Here is a 15,063-nt window from a genome sequence, read left to right as displayed (position 1 = left end):
ATAACAAGCAAGGATCAGAGGGTCCAGTTACTGACAAAAGTCTCCAGTTCTCAAGTGGAGAATTGTAGGAATTTTCTACAATTGATGTTAGAACATAACCTGCCATACTGAAACATCTCCAGAGGAGCAAGATGGCACAAAGTTAAAATATCTTAAAGGAGGCTAAATGTGATAACGGTTGAGTTCTAGTTCTATAGGATTTCAGATACTACCTGTAGAAGCAGCTTCTCCAGTTCAGTTATTAATGGGCACGTAAACAAGGACTTTACTTTCCACACGAACGACTTGACCTGAATGAACACTAGGATTACAAATGCCGGACAAAAGGCAAAGGAACAAAAATGTTACTTTGAAAGACAGACAAAAAACAATGTTCAGGCTGACAGCTCAGCAGGCAGCCCATAAGGCAAGTGACAACAACAACTGCACACTAGCAAGTGCCATTTTACCTCCAGGATAGAACCACAAGTCTGTAGTGCAGAAATGAACAGACAGACAGAAATCATTGAGATTTACTTGAAATATCAGAGATGTGACAGGCCACCTGCTGGCACAGGAGAAAAAGGTAAAAACGATTCCTCAAGGAATAGGTAAGGGGGAAAAGAATATGTATTCATGCCAGAAGAATTCCTGAATATATTTGCATCACCACGGTTACCAAATGGAATTATTACAGACACAAACCTCACCAAGGCTTCCAAGTCCAAGTAGCAGCTGGTTGAAACCACAACATAATCATCCTGGAGTGAGTCACATTAGCAGCTATATCCTGAGATATAGATACTGGGCTGAAATAAACCACAGATGACTAATAAAATAACTCTTTAGAAACTATTCCCAGTATATTGTTATTTCAAAGTCAGAGACATTGTCACAGAGGAATTAAAGAAGCTAATACACGAGATGTCAGGTTGCAGAGATGGTGTTTCTATGATGCTGCCTTTGTTATACCTCTGAGGCTATGTCTACATGATGGGGTTTTATTGGAAAAAGGCACACAAATTCCGATAGTTTTTTTGGAAGAGGCTTTTCCAAAATTCGGTCTGTCTATACTGGCCTAAATTTAAAAAAAAAAAAACCTTTTTCGGTTGAGCCCTTCTTCCTCGTGGGAGGAGGAAAACGGAGCTTCCGAAAGAGTGCGCCTGCTCTTCCACAAAAAAAAAAGATAAGAGCAGATGCATTCTTTAGATGCGGCAGAGTTTTTTTGGGATACCTCTGGTGCTCTCTGGCTCTGATCCAGCAAAACACTTTTGTGCTGATGTGCACAGGACTACTCAGGTGTTTAATATTAAGCACACGCTTAAATACTTAGCTGGATTCTGGCTAAGGAGTTTATCAGCTCTTTGGATGCATAGTGCAGAAATAGAACCAAGTGTATAAAAAGTAATTAAAAGTCAAACTGTCAATAATATTCTGTTACTGGACTAGGTACATGTTGCTCAAAGTTCTTGTGGCAAAAAACAAAAACAAAAAAACCCTACAACCCTACACACACACACACACACTCACAAATTGTGATTATACCTGATGTGCTCAGAATTAGGCCATCATCCCCAGCCAGTATACTGAGCAAGAATAAAAAATTACCTTTTGAGAAAGATGAGTGAAATTAAGGAAATCAAAGCTCCTGGTGCCTGCATCTCAGAGGCAAAGAAAGGAGATTGGATCACATTTACATCTTGATACAAACCATGAAAGCCAGGATATTCAAAGCTTAGTTCTGTGCTACATCTGTGAAAAACAAACAGACAGCACAAGACCAGGGCACAATGAAAAGAATCAGAAAGGAATATTGGCTTAAGTGTACCTTTTGAATCTGTTGGCTTTTACAATATTTAAATATAGAGGGCTTTCTTCCCCTGTGAATTCCTCTGGGCTCTGAGATATAAACTTCAAAAAGAGAGAGAAAAAAAAGAAAGCCTTTTTATCATGGAAGCTGATAAACTAGAATGGCACCTTTTGTTCTGATGTTTTGATCAGCTGAATGTAATTCTTGCAAATATGTACTTAGGATCAGTGCAATATGTATTGAACTGCATTTAAAAGGTTTTTTATTTACCTAATTAAATAGGTAGTTTGGTTTGGACATTACATGTATTATTTTCCCAACAGAATACTATAATGGAAGGCTACTGTTATGGATGACTGTATTTTGACTCTGTTTTTATGTACAGAAGGTCTATTATATATGTCCCAATGTTATGTATTGTTTACTGAAGCTTAAGCTAATGGTCTTGCACATAAATACTTCTTAGCATTTGGATTAGTGATCAGACACTCCATAATGATATGTTGTCAATCCAACTGCTAGCCACAAACACTGAAGTGCACATGCTAAGAAACTGAGAGGTTGAATTTAGAAAAAATGAGGAGCATAGTTTATAAATTGAATTTCTAAATAAAATCTTGTGATTTCCCTATTATGGATTTGTGATCTACTGAATTTCAGTTTTAAAAAAACAATGCCATTTTTCATTTGTACAAATGCAAAGCATGCTAAACAATCAAAACTTTGTTTTGTACATAAGAAAGTCCAAATCCATGTTTCATAATTTAGAGAAATAAATTGTTTGGGGCTAAGGTTGTATTAGAAGGCCTAAACAAAAATCCTGATCCAAACAGTCTCTGGATTTGGGGGTTATTTGAATTAAACACTGAAACTCTAGTCAGTATCCAAATGTTGCACCTGAGACTTAGCTCTATACTGTGCAATCAAAAATCTAGTTCTTAATGTCATATTCAACTTTACCCAAATAAATTCAAGCAAAACACGCTGTGCAGTTAGACTGCTACTATATAAGACCTGGGGAAAATAATCTGAGCCATCTATCATTCTTTCCTTCTCTCCAGCTCAACTGCTACGGCTAGCAAGTTGTGGAATAGAATCAAGGTCCCACGCACTCCTTCCAATTTGTTCAGGAAAAAGGAGAATTAACCCAAAGAGACTACTCTTCCACTCTACGCATGCTGTGATCCACAGTATAGGTAGTGTATAATTCAAGTCATAATTTTGCCTACTGAAAAGGAAGACATATAAAAATAAAAAATATAAATAAAATATTGAAGAAAAGAGAAATTGATAGTAATTAATCTAATCAGAAACTAGAAATTATAGAAAATTGATAATGGAAGCAAAAGGACACAAGAAGAAATCTATGGCAAATAGAATTAAAGATAATAAGAAGGAGGTTTTTAAGGCATATTAGTCCTGGTCTACACTAAGGGTGTGTCTAGACTACCTAGTTTTGTCGACAAAAGAGGACTTTTGTCGACAAAACAATACCAGCGTCTACACTACCGCGGAGTTCTGTCGACGTAACGTCGACAGAACTCCGCGGTTTTGTCGACGCTGGTATACCTCATTTTACGGGGCATAACACTTTCTGTCGACAGAACTCTGTCGACAGAAGGTGTTATTGCCTGTAACACTGCGTCCAGACTACGGAGTCCTGTCGACAAAGTGGCTTGCTTTGTCGACAGAACTCCATGAGTCTGGACGCAAATTGTCGACGGAAGTTTTGTCGACAGTATCTGTCGACAAAACGCGGTAGTCTAGACGTACCCTAAGGGGTTATTTTGAAATAAACTCCTTTATTTTGAAAAAGTAAGTGGAGCATCCACATTACCAAGACCATTATTTTGAAATCTGTACTCGTGCTTTCCTCTGGGAATAAGCTTATTTCAAAATGGTTATTTCAGGAGTTAGTCTTTCAATTTTCATTATTTTGAAATAGTTTCTTAGCGTAAACATGCCCTCAAGGACAAAAAGAATCCTAATGGCAGTATTGATACGCTTTTAGACAGAAATGGCTATCAATAATAATAATCAAAGTTAGAAGTATTCAACAATTAATTTTGCACTGCAATTTGAGGGAGAAAACAGATGATGAAGTCAGTGTAGCAGATTTTCCATTCTACTAGTGCCTCAGGATGAAAACAGCAGGTCTCACATTTAGACATTTTTAAATCTACATCAAGAGTTTTAAAATAGCTGGCTGAGGAGGTTGTTGGATCATTAATATTGATTTTCACTATGTTTTGGAACATCAAAGACATTCCAGAGCCTAGAAGAAAGCTACTGTAATGCCAATATTTGAAAAGAATATACAGGATGATCCTGGTAATCATAGGTCTGTCAGTATGACATTGATCCTGTTCAAAATAATGCAATAAAGATAGAAACAGAGTAATATATTTAATGCCAATCAACATGGGTTTATGGAAAAACAAATCCTGTCAAACTAACTTGATTTTTTTTTTTTTGGAGATTACAAGTTTGGTAGATAAAGGGAACAGTGTTGGTGTAATAGACTTCTATAAATTGTTTCAATTGATACTGCATCATATTTTGATTAAAAATTAGAATATAAAAATAGCCCTTATTAAATACTGGCTAACTGAGGGTGCATCTACACAGCACCGTAAACTCAAAATAAGATATGCAATTTGTGCTAAGAAAATTGCATATCTTATTTTGAATCTCTTTCAAAATAGCTTATTATGAAATTTGGTGTGCCTACACAGTGCCAGATTTTGAAATAATATGCTATTTTGAGCCATGCCTTAACCCTCATACAATGAGGTTTATTGGGATGGCAAAATAGCACACCTGTTGTTTTGAAAAATATTTCAGTATAACAGGCGGCTTGTGTAGATGCAGGGTAGCTGTGCAGTGTAGACATACTCTGGAGTTGGTTACTAAGGTGGGGGTGAGGGATGGCGTTGCTGGTGTTAGCCAAGTATTCAGCGCCATTAATCACCTTCTGCTAAGGAGGGTGGTGACTCTGGGCAATGTGCAGGATATACCACCACGAAAAGGTTCCCTCAGTTTGGTGGGGTGACTGATCATAGCAATCAGCCTTGCCAACAAGTACATAAACAGAAAGGGGTATTTTTCTATGGTGTTGCCTGCAGGTTCTTGTAAAAGCCACATGTCTGGGGTGTTGAACCAGAATGACCGTTTGCCTTCTTGTATGCCCTCTGTGCTGAACAAACAAGAGATTAAATTCAAAAGTTATCAGTCCTTTAACAGAGGAGGGGCTGTTGCCTGTGAACCTGACTGCTGGGCAGCAGAGTAAAGAACGTTTACTGGAACCGTCACAGCAGAGCATTGTGGGATACCTCCTGGATGCCAGTTAAGTCAACATAGCCAAGGAAGCATCTGAACCGTCACCTTGTCAGTCTATATAAAATTAATCACTACATCTCTCGTGGAGGTGGAATAATAAAGATGATATAGCAGAAAAGTTACATCAGAGGAAGGGACCCGGTAGTGTAGACACAAACATTATTAGGGCTACATAACTGCATAGTGTAGACCAAATCTTAGTAAACACCATGTTAAAAAGAGTGGTAGGTAAAACAGAAGAGGCAGCTAGGGAAGTCCGTAAAACAAATTAAAGTTCAAAAACCAAAACAGCTCAGTCTTATCTGTGAAAGCATGCAGCTGCTGCTAACTGCTGATTTAGTCACATTATTTATTTAGCAGTTACCGGTATGCATCCTGTAAATTACTCTGTGTTTAGGAAAAGTCCCTAAAACCATTTTTCTTCTGGAAGAGATCCAAATGAGATGTGAACTGGTCCTACAGTTTAAAACAAATTCTGAGAAACTTGGTAACTTACACATTGGTTCTTTCTGTGTATGCACCCCTCTTTGCTTAAGGGTTTCTATGCCTGCAAAGCTGCTCCAAGTCTAAGTCACATCAGCTACTGAACAGAGCAACAGGGAGCAAACAGACAAAAGAAACAGAGTTTCTGTTAATGTTGACAATGACTCACTTCTCACCGATGCATATTGGCAGTGGATTTAACCAACTGTTACCCCTTTTTGACTTATAGTAATAGAGATGTACCCGTGTTAGTCTGGTTTTGCTGAAACAAAAGACAGGACTATGCAGCACTTTAAAGACTAACAAGAACTGGGTCTGGCCCACAAAAGCTCATCACCTAATAAACCATTTTGTTAGTCTTTAAAGTGCTGCATAGTCCTGTCTTTTGTCCCTTTTTGACCTGAACAACTTGTCCTAGTTTGGGGAGATAGGGATGTTCCAGGTGAAAGCAGAAATTATTGGAGTCTGGTATTTTCTTTGATGAAATCTTGTTTACTTACAAAGAATGTATAAAGCAGGAGTGAGGAACCTTTTTTGGGTCGGGGACTGCTGACCCATAGAAAAATCAGTCAGGGGCCACACACAAATGAAAAGCAAAATGAGAAAAAACAAAAAGCTCTCACCTATCACTGATATGGTCCCCAACTGAGAAGAAAGATATTTCTCCCATTCTCCTCACACACCAGAGCCTAGGGGAGCCCAGGCTAGTAGATTTTGTTTGCTCCAGCCCCACGGTGGGGCGGTGGGAGACCAGGGGCTGGAGTGCCAGCATGGGCTATCCAATGCTGGAGGGGGGAGGCCTGAGCCTCCAGGGGCTGGATCCAGGCAAGCGGGGGCCACATCCGGCCTCCAGTGTCTCTGAAAAGGAACCAAAAGGAGCAGTTTTGTAGGCGACAGCCCCAGGCCTCTTTAGTGAACATCAGACTCAAAATGTCTCTCACAAGCTTTTTCCACCAACCTAGTTCTGTGCGCACTAGCACTTATATCAGTGTAACTTATGTCTCTCTGGATGGTGGACTATTCATATCTCTGAGTGACATAAGTTTTCCTGATATAGGCTGCAGTGTACAAATAAACAACATTTCTGCTTATTGTGAATATTCATTCTTGCAAAGGCTGTCTAGAGTTTGTCACAAAGACTTCTAAATATCTAAGTACTTCTAAGGTTTTCCCTGCCTAAAGCTGATAAACTGGGCTATATATTAATCTCCACTTCCCACCAATATTATCTTTGTATAACTACCGTATAAACACATAATTATAACACCAGCTCTTTTTTATTATCAACATCTGTACTTTGGATCCATTTAATTTCTATATTGTGTCCATAGTTTCTTTATAATCAAATGTTTGAAGACCATTAAGCTAGAAACACCATTCACTATGGGTGCTTCTACACTGCTCCGTTATTTCGTGATAACTAGTGTTATTTCGAAATAACAATGCAAGTGTCTACACAGCCATTCCATTATTTTGAAATAATTTCAAAATAACGAACAGCTTAATATGAAACCTGTAAACCTCATTCTGTGAGGAATAATCTCTTCTGAAATAACTATTTTGAAATAAGGCAAGTGTAGACTCTCCACTGCTGCTATTTCAAATTAGCCTCTCACCATGGCGATTCTAAGTTACTCATCCCCAATGCCTCCTGGGGCTCTAAATTGTGATAACACATCTACATTAGGGAAGCCTTCCTTAGACTAATTTTGAGGCTTCCCTGAAGAGTAGATGTGCTATTTTGAAATAAGCTATTTTGGAATAACTATTCCGAAATAGCTTATTTCTAAATAAGCCTGCAGTGTAAACATACCCTATGAGACTATCTGCACATGCACTGTAGTTCCAGGGATTCACAGAGGGAGGAGAAGTACAAGTTACATTCTTTCTTGAGAGGCTCATGACCATTAGTGCCCAGTTGAGGGCAGACTGTCAAAAACGGGGTAAGTACTCCAAACTGGTGTGCATTCCATAATTAGATTTTACCAAGCCAATAACAAATGTGTACTTCTGGATAACGCTGCGCGCTTGGAGGGTCAGTACTGGCTTCTCATGGGGCGGAGAGAAGAAAGTCACGAGCCCTCCCCCCGGATCCATCTCAGATACACCTCAGGAAGAAGCAGAGTCAAAAGCAGCTCCACATGCTGTTTCTCACTCTCCCCCAACTGGGGAAAAAGCAGTGCAGGGACGCACTTCCTGAAGACTTTCCCCACTGATCCCATTGTCTAGAATCCGGCCAATGGGAGCAGCAAGAAGCTGAGCCTAGGAGCACTGCCTGGGAGTGGCACAGGGCATGAAGGCAAATAAGTGCCTATCCCACATGCACAGACCCTTCACCCCCACCCCATCACTCATCCCCCTGCTGAGACCCTGCACCCCCAGCCTGCTCCTGTACCTTCCCCCTGGTCAGATACCCTACCCCCAGCCTGCTTCTGCACCCTCTCTTCCTCCTACACCCTCCCCCTGGCTGTACACTCTACCCCCAGCCTGCTCCTGCACCTTCCACCTTAGCCAGACATCCTACCCCTATCCTACCCTGCTTCTGCACCCTCCCTTGCTCCTGCATCCTCTCCCTCCTGGTCACATACTATACCTTCCCTTGCTCTTGCCTCCCCCACCCAGACAGACATTCTACTGCCAGCCTGCTCCTGCACCCTATCTCCATCCAGATCTTGTATCCTCACCTCCTCCAGCACCCACTCTCCCATCCAGATCCTTCACCTCCGACTCTAACCCACTCGCTCGATGCCCTGTCCTGCACACTGAACCTCTCATTTTTGTCCCCACCCCAGAGCCTAGAGGGGTCCACAAAATCCACTAACCCTGGAACCCCAGAAGAGTAAATCTGGCCTATGGGAAGCCCTGAATCTCAGTCCTCCTTGTCCCTCTGTCTACCTCCATGGAGCAGGAGCACCAGAGGAGTAAGGTGTCTCAGTTGGGGGCCACATCAGTGAGGATTGGGGGGTTTTGGAGGGATTTTTTTGCTTCTCACTCGTGTGGTTTCCAACTGATTTTTCAGTGGGCCAGTGGCCCTCAGTTCAAAAAGGTTCCCCATGCCTGCTGGATTGATGCCTTTTGGGTTGGACATAAATTAATATTTTACTTTATTTAAAATGAAGTTTGATAAACTAACATGAGAAAGTTAAAGTGCGTAATCTGTTTAATCATTTACATTAATATTTCCTTTCTTACTGATTAAATTAAACAATTCTCCCTAGCTGCAGCACTAGCAAAACGGCTCAGGTGTAATTATGCAATTAACAGCAAGTTTCCCTTAGCAACTGGTAGCCCATGGAAAGGGTTGCATTGAGCCAGTAGGGCCATGGGCCAAAATATTTGAGAACCACTGCTGTAGTCTCACCAGTCTTTTAGGCTCTTGCCACCAAGGTAGATTGGATTTAGTGATAAATGGTCACTTACACCAAAAATCACATCATATTCAGGTTGCTCCCAGTCCCAAGAGACTAGATGTTTACTCCAGATCAATTAGTACCCTAGATCTTACAAAAAGGCAATGCCTGTAGCCAATCCTGTAATAATAAACCTTTAGATAGTTTAACTAGGAAAAAGAAATGAGACTCTAGCTTCAGTTTGGTTTGTCTGGCCCTATGAGAGTTCAAATAGAAAAGAGATGAAAACTCTTTCTGCTAGCTGTTTTTATTTCCCTCCTCCAGCATTCAAGGCTATGGAAGGAAGCCTTCTGCACACATGTCTCCATGTGTGGATGGGGCAATTAACAAAAACTTGTGTTTTATAATGCCCCCTTGCATTTTAATAGTCTTCTTGGATGGAGGAGAGGGGATGATTTCTGTGTCTGGATTCATAAGTTTGAAAGCAAAACTCACAATTTCTTATAGAGTGGAATACTGACATTACAAGTGAGTTTAACACATGCCGCAATTTACAAGCATTGTATAGACTCACTTTTTATAAGACTAGTATCTGGGTGGGGGTGGTTAAGCAAAAGTAGCATATAGGTGAAATGGTCCCATCTCCAGCTGAGAGTTTGTCAATTCTTAGCTAATGCCTGCAGTCTTGGCAAGAGTGCTGCCACAGGGTCTGCCTGCAAGTCAGTAAGACCAGATTCTGACATTTTCTCACACTGGGTAGCACCTTCCCCCCCAACTAGCCCCAGGGAAATCACTGGTCCAGATCCTGGTCCAGGTAGTGCCAATTAGCATAACTCCAGTTAAATCAATGGTGCACCATCATGATACACCTGCTGCAGATGTAGGCAAGATTATTTGTGAAGGAAGCTGATACTTATGTTGGGTAAGTGTATCAGAGTATGGTCCTAGAGATGCATACTTAGTGATTGGGTCATATCCTACTTGAGCAACTCATGCACTATTAGTCCCAGTACTCAAGGACTCTACTCATGTGAGGAGGGGGAGACATGATCTGGATCTCCAATAAATAATTCCTTCGTATTTCTAAAGGTAACATTTCCCCACTACTCATCAGTGTCCTATGAAACCTACACGTCATCTCTATAGAATTCCAGGTCAGATGGCATTGTTTTCAAGCTAACTGCTACAATTTCTTAAGGCCATCCATCATGCAAACAGAACAGCTAAACAATCACATTTTCTGCCAATGCAGTCTCTCCACTTGAAAAAGTTGTCATCTATTTTATCTGGGTACAATGAACAACTTGACTTTACAGGGGCAAATTGCTCTAAAAACAACACCAGGAGGGAACGATTCACAGCACAGAGAAACTCATAAAGGATATCCACTGTACTACAAACAAAATTAATTAAGAATCATGGTAGACTGTAGTGAGATTTAAGTGGTTGAAAGCTGTGATCAGATCAGGTATATGTTTCTTGTTTTTAAATAGGCTAAAACCAAAAACTGTTACATAGTAAGTCTCAGAGGGATACATTTCATCTCCAGTTCTGAGACTTATTTCAAAGAGGTAACCATGTTAGTCTGTTTCAGCAAAAACTACAAGGAGTCCGGTGGCACCATAAAAACTAACAAATGTATTTTGGCATAAGCTTTCAAGAGCTACAGCTCACTTCCTCAGATGCTTGAAGTGAAAGAAAGGCAGGGATATAGTGATGGGAATGTAACATCAAGCACTGATTAGTCTTTTGACCTCTGACCATCGTACATAATGACTACTTGCATTGAAATTAGCATTTTCTCTAAAATTTCAGAAGCTTTCTTTGAGAGATTATTTAGTTTCAAGAGTATACACAATATAAATGTTTGCTATTACATTATAACAGGAACAGATGAGTTAAATCAATGCAAACACCCTATTCATTTTCATGAAGTTTAAACACCTAATACATGATTATACATCTAATCATTACTTTGAAGTATACTAATATACCAGTGAATTGACCAGTTAAATACTTTAGCATGACTTGGCCTGCCAGCATCACAATAGTAATGAATAAAGCACATAACATTATCATTTGTCATGTTAACAGCACTTTTTTTGTTTAGAGAGTGGATTTACTTTCTTAATAGTTCTGTGAAGGGAATATAAGAGCCAATCACATAATTGAGATCTTAACTGAGCCATTTTGACTACTATCACCATCAACTGCCACCAAAAGTTCAAGGTCTACAAAGCTGAAACCCACTCTAAACTTGTAAACTTCTCTGCCTTTGAAGTTTGATAAAGTTCTTTTCAGTATCAAAAGTGACTCCACTTCTTAATTTTGGTTTGAACTTGCAAAAGAAGTACTGCAATGCACGCTGCAAAAGAGATTATTCTCACAGTACATGTGACCCAGCTGATACCAGGAAGTACAGTAAATAGGCAGCTAGAGCAATGAGTTGCTTGTTGCAGAAGCTGCATTCCAACTAGCAATGACTGGAATGAAGTAAAAACACAATCAAAACAAAGCCATTTAGGACCAGGTTTGTATTAGCCATCCCCCACCCCATAAAACTACTGGTTGGTTTGCATTATAATCTGAACTCTCAAAGAAGAATGTGAAGTCCTGTGGCACCTTAGGGCGCATCTACACTGCAGAGTTTAACTCAAAATAAGCTATTCAAATTGAGCTAAATCAATAGCGTATCTTATTTTGAAATAGGGAGCACCTACACAACACTTACTTTGAAATAGAGCACTCTTCCTCCAACTTCCCTTACTCCTCATACAATGAAGGTTACAGGAGTCAGAGTAAGAAGTCCTCCAGCTTGACAGTATTTTGACACTATTTTGAAATAACTTCCTGCTGTATAGACTTGGACTAAGTTATTTCAGAATAGCATTAGCTATTTCGAAATAGTGTTACATTGTAGACGTGCCCTTAGAGACTAACTAAAATATATACAATCATGAGCTTTTTGTGGGCAACACCCTGGATTTTGCCCACAACAGCTCATGATTCTAAATCTTTTGCTTAGTTTCTAAGGTCCCACAGGGCTTCTCATTGTTTTTAAAGTTACAGACTAACATGGCTACCCTTCTGAGATTTCTCAAAGAAGAGTCAATGAAAGATTGGCTAAGATGCACAAACCAGTGACGAGATCCACTTCTAAAGAAAGCAAAACCTGCATTTGTTTTCTGCTTCATAACAAAACCGTGTGAAACTTGATGATTGGGGGACTTGTTTAAACTGGAAACGCAGAGCAAAATTTGAGAATGACATGTCCATGGAGCTAAGCCAAAGAAAACATTTGACAAAACCATGTGAAAATCTAGCCATCAAGTTTTGTACTGATCTTCTTGAGACTTACAGGAAGTGAATTTCAAGGGACCTCAGAGACATTTAAGAGGGACAGATTTTTAGCTCATATAAACCCTTGACTTGACTTTGGTGCTCCTATGGGGCATTAAGTCACCAGCTAAGGATCAGGCCCTAATATTTTAATCCATGCAGATTTTCTGAGTCGTCCTCCACAGCTTCATTTTTCCTGAGAATTTCTCATGCATCAATTGAAACAGAAGTTTCAAATAAAGAGAGGAACTGAAGTGAGGCCAAGCACATTTATGTAAACAGTAGAGCCAAGAAGGAAGAGAGAGATATACAGACATTCTAATGTGAACTGAGTTGCATACCAGGAATACCTTGGACATCATTCATACAGTTTATACCTAGATGTCAGTAATGTGTTGAAAACTCCCCCCTCTGATATGATGTGAAATTCTTGGTTGTTACTGAAAACAGTTACATTAGCTTTCAGATGCTTTCCATAAACACATTGTCACCTCTGCAAGGATTTAACAGTAGGAAACTCATGGGGTATGAAAGCTCCACAGCTGTAGATGCTGAAACCAAAATATTGACAGACTGTCCAGAATAACATCTTTGACCAAAGAGAATAAAAGTTTGTATGAAATAAGCACAATTGTGTATGAGCAATCTTTAGATATTAGCCTGGAAACAGAACTGAATGCAACCAAGTCTGGAAATCAATCCAATTTAAGTTTTACAATTATACGTTATGCTAATGCATTTTTTAATTTGTCAACCCAACTACCAGCAAGTATTGGGGTGCAGACAAAAGTAACACTGTCAAATACCCAGTTTCATCAGTTATTTAATAGTCATTGTGCAAATATGTAATAAATGGGTTTTATTAAAAAGAAATTATGATCAGAAAAGCAAAAAAAGTTGTTTTGTAACATGTAGCTTCCAGAATATGAGTGGGACAAGGTAGGTTTGGTAATATCTGTTACTAAGGATGTGAAATTTTGATTAATTGATTAGTCAATAAGTGTTGCTACACTTCAAAGAACAAAGCGCTGTGGGGAGCCTGGGGCCAGCAGGGAAGTCCCCCACTGGCCCCAAGCTCCCTGTGGCATTTCAAAGTGGCAGCGGTATGTGGAGCCCAGGATCAGCTGGGGACTCCCTCCTCCCTGACCCTGGGCTCCAGGCAGCGCGGCTGCTTTGAAACACCGTGGGAAGTCCGGCATCAGGCTCCTCACGGCATTAAAAAATGGCAGTGCCCCATGGAGCCCAGGATCAGCTAGGGACTCCCCTGCTGAAACCGGGCTCCATGTGATGCTGCTGCTTTGAAATGCCACGGGGAGCCTAGGACTAGCTCCTGAAACACCAACAATGATGTTTCTAAGCGGCAGCACCCAGGGTCGGCCCACAACATTTTGGCACCTGAGGCAGGGAGCTCAAATGACACCCCCATGCCTCCTCACTTGGGCCAAAACTTTGAAAGGTCTCAATTCTCTGAGACCTAGTGGCACCCCCCCACAGTCTGGCACCAGAGGTGGCTGCCTCAGTTCGCCTCATGATAAGGTCAGCCCTGGCAGCACCACATGGTGCTGCCGCTTTGAAATACCCCCTTCTCTTCCCCCAGGCTTGCTGCCTCTTTCTGATAGAGACAGCAAGCAGGGGGGTGGGGTGGGGGGGGGAGATGACTAGTCAACTACTGTGTTGACTATCCGATAAGCATTTGCTTATCAGATAGTCAACTACTCATTTACATCCCTATCTTTTAGAAGTATAAAATGGCACCATTATCTTCAACAACTGTGTTCCCTGTCTATATTCAGAGTCATTCACTACCAATTTAAGTGACAACCCTGCCTCCCCAAAAACCACAAGTCTTCCCTCCTGTTTTGTTTCAGGTGCTAACAGAGCTGCAGAACACTGGGTTTTGTTTGACTCACATCAACAGAACTGTTAAATAAGATTTGATTATAGAACTTTTGCTATTGGGTTGTTGGAGTCCAGCTTTTCCCTCAGCAAGTTTGATGGAATCAGTAAGAAACATGGAACCACACTACACCAATTCCTTTTTCGAGTATAACCTCATGTCAGGAGTATTTAATTGAAACTACAAACCACCATGAAAGCTGGGCTAATTTTTGGAAGACTGGATGCAAAAGTCTGAGCCAGATAATGAGCAACCTACATAGCTAAAACCAAACAAGGGAGGAATCTTAAATGCTTAAATTACCCAAATGCTTAAACTTTCTCTGAGGGCATACTTATTTTAGAGTTCTTGTTAAAGGGGCTGATTTTTAGGAGCAGGGTTTTCCTCAATAGTTGACAACTCAAAGTTCATTTTCTAATTCTTGCTTTGCAGAGATGGTCTTTTATTTCTGGAAATCAGTGATGTGCAGGAGGGGCCTTAAAAATTCTGCCTCCAAACTTAAGGTAATGTTGGAATGATGGCTTTTACTGCAAATAAAGTCAGCTCATAGAATGAATTTATCCTTAAGGCTCAAAAATTCTTCTGGAGCAGGGCTGACCTTACCATGAGGCAAACTGAGGCACCCGCCTCAGGTGTGTGGGAGGGAAGAGGGAGGGTGCGCCACTAGGACCCAGAGTGTAGAAAATTGTGTCTGCTGCTGGTGCATATGTATTTTCTCTGCTCTAGATGCACAGAGATGGTGGAGTGCTGTGCTGGAGGAAGAAGGGCACAAGAGACATAACAGGCAGGCAGGAGAAAAGGAATGGGGGCATCCTTTGAGCTCCCCGCCTCAGGTGCCAAAATATTATGGGCCAGCCCTGTTCTGG

At 40.7% G+C, this 15,063-nt stretch overlaps 1 long non-coding RNA gene across 1 annotated transcript; it reads left to right on the top strand.

Annotated features, from left to right (window-relative positions):
* The first annotated feature begins 655 nt into the window (after nt 1-655).
* Nucleotides 656-14,753, top strand: LOC112545734 (uncharacterized). The gene is made up of 3 exons (XR_003089280.2): nt 656-745; nt 2,851-2,985; nt 14,630-14,753. It is a non-coding gene; the product is annotated as an uncharacterized LOC112545734 (long non-coding RNA).
* The last annotated feature ends 310 nt before the right edge of the window (nt 14,754-15,063 follow it).

Source organism: Pelodiscus sinensis, chromosome 1 (assembly GCF_049634645.1).
Source record: "Pelodiscus sinensis isolate JC-2024 chromosome 1, ASM4963464v1, whole genome shotgun sequence".
Taxonomy (NCBI): domain Eukaryota; kingdom Metazoa; phylum Chordata; order Testudines; family Trionychidae; genus Pelodiscus; species Pelodiscus sinensis.
The sequence above is the reverse complement of the archived record's forward strand: the minus strand, read 5'-3'. Positions and strand labels throughout refer to the sequence as shown.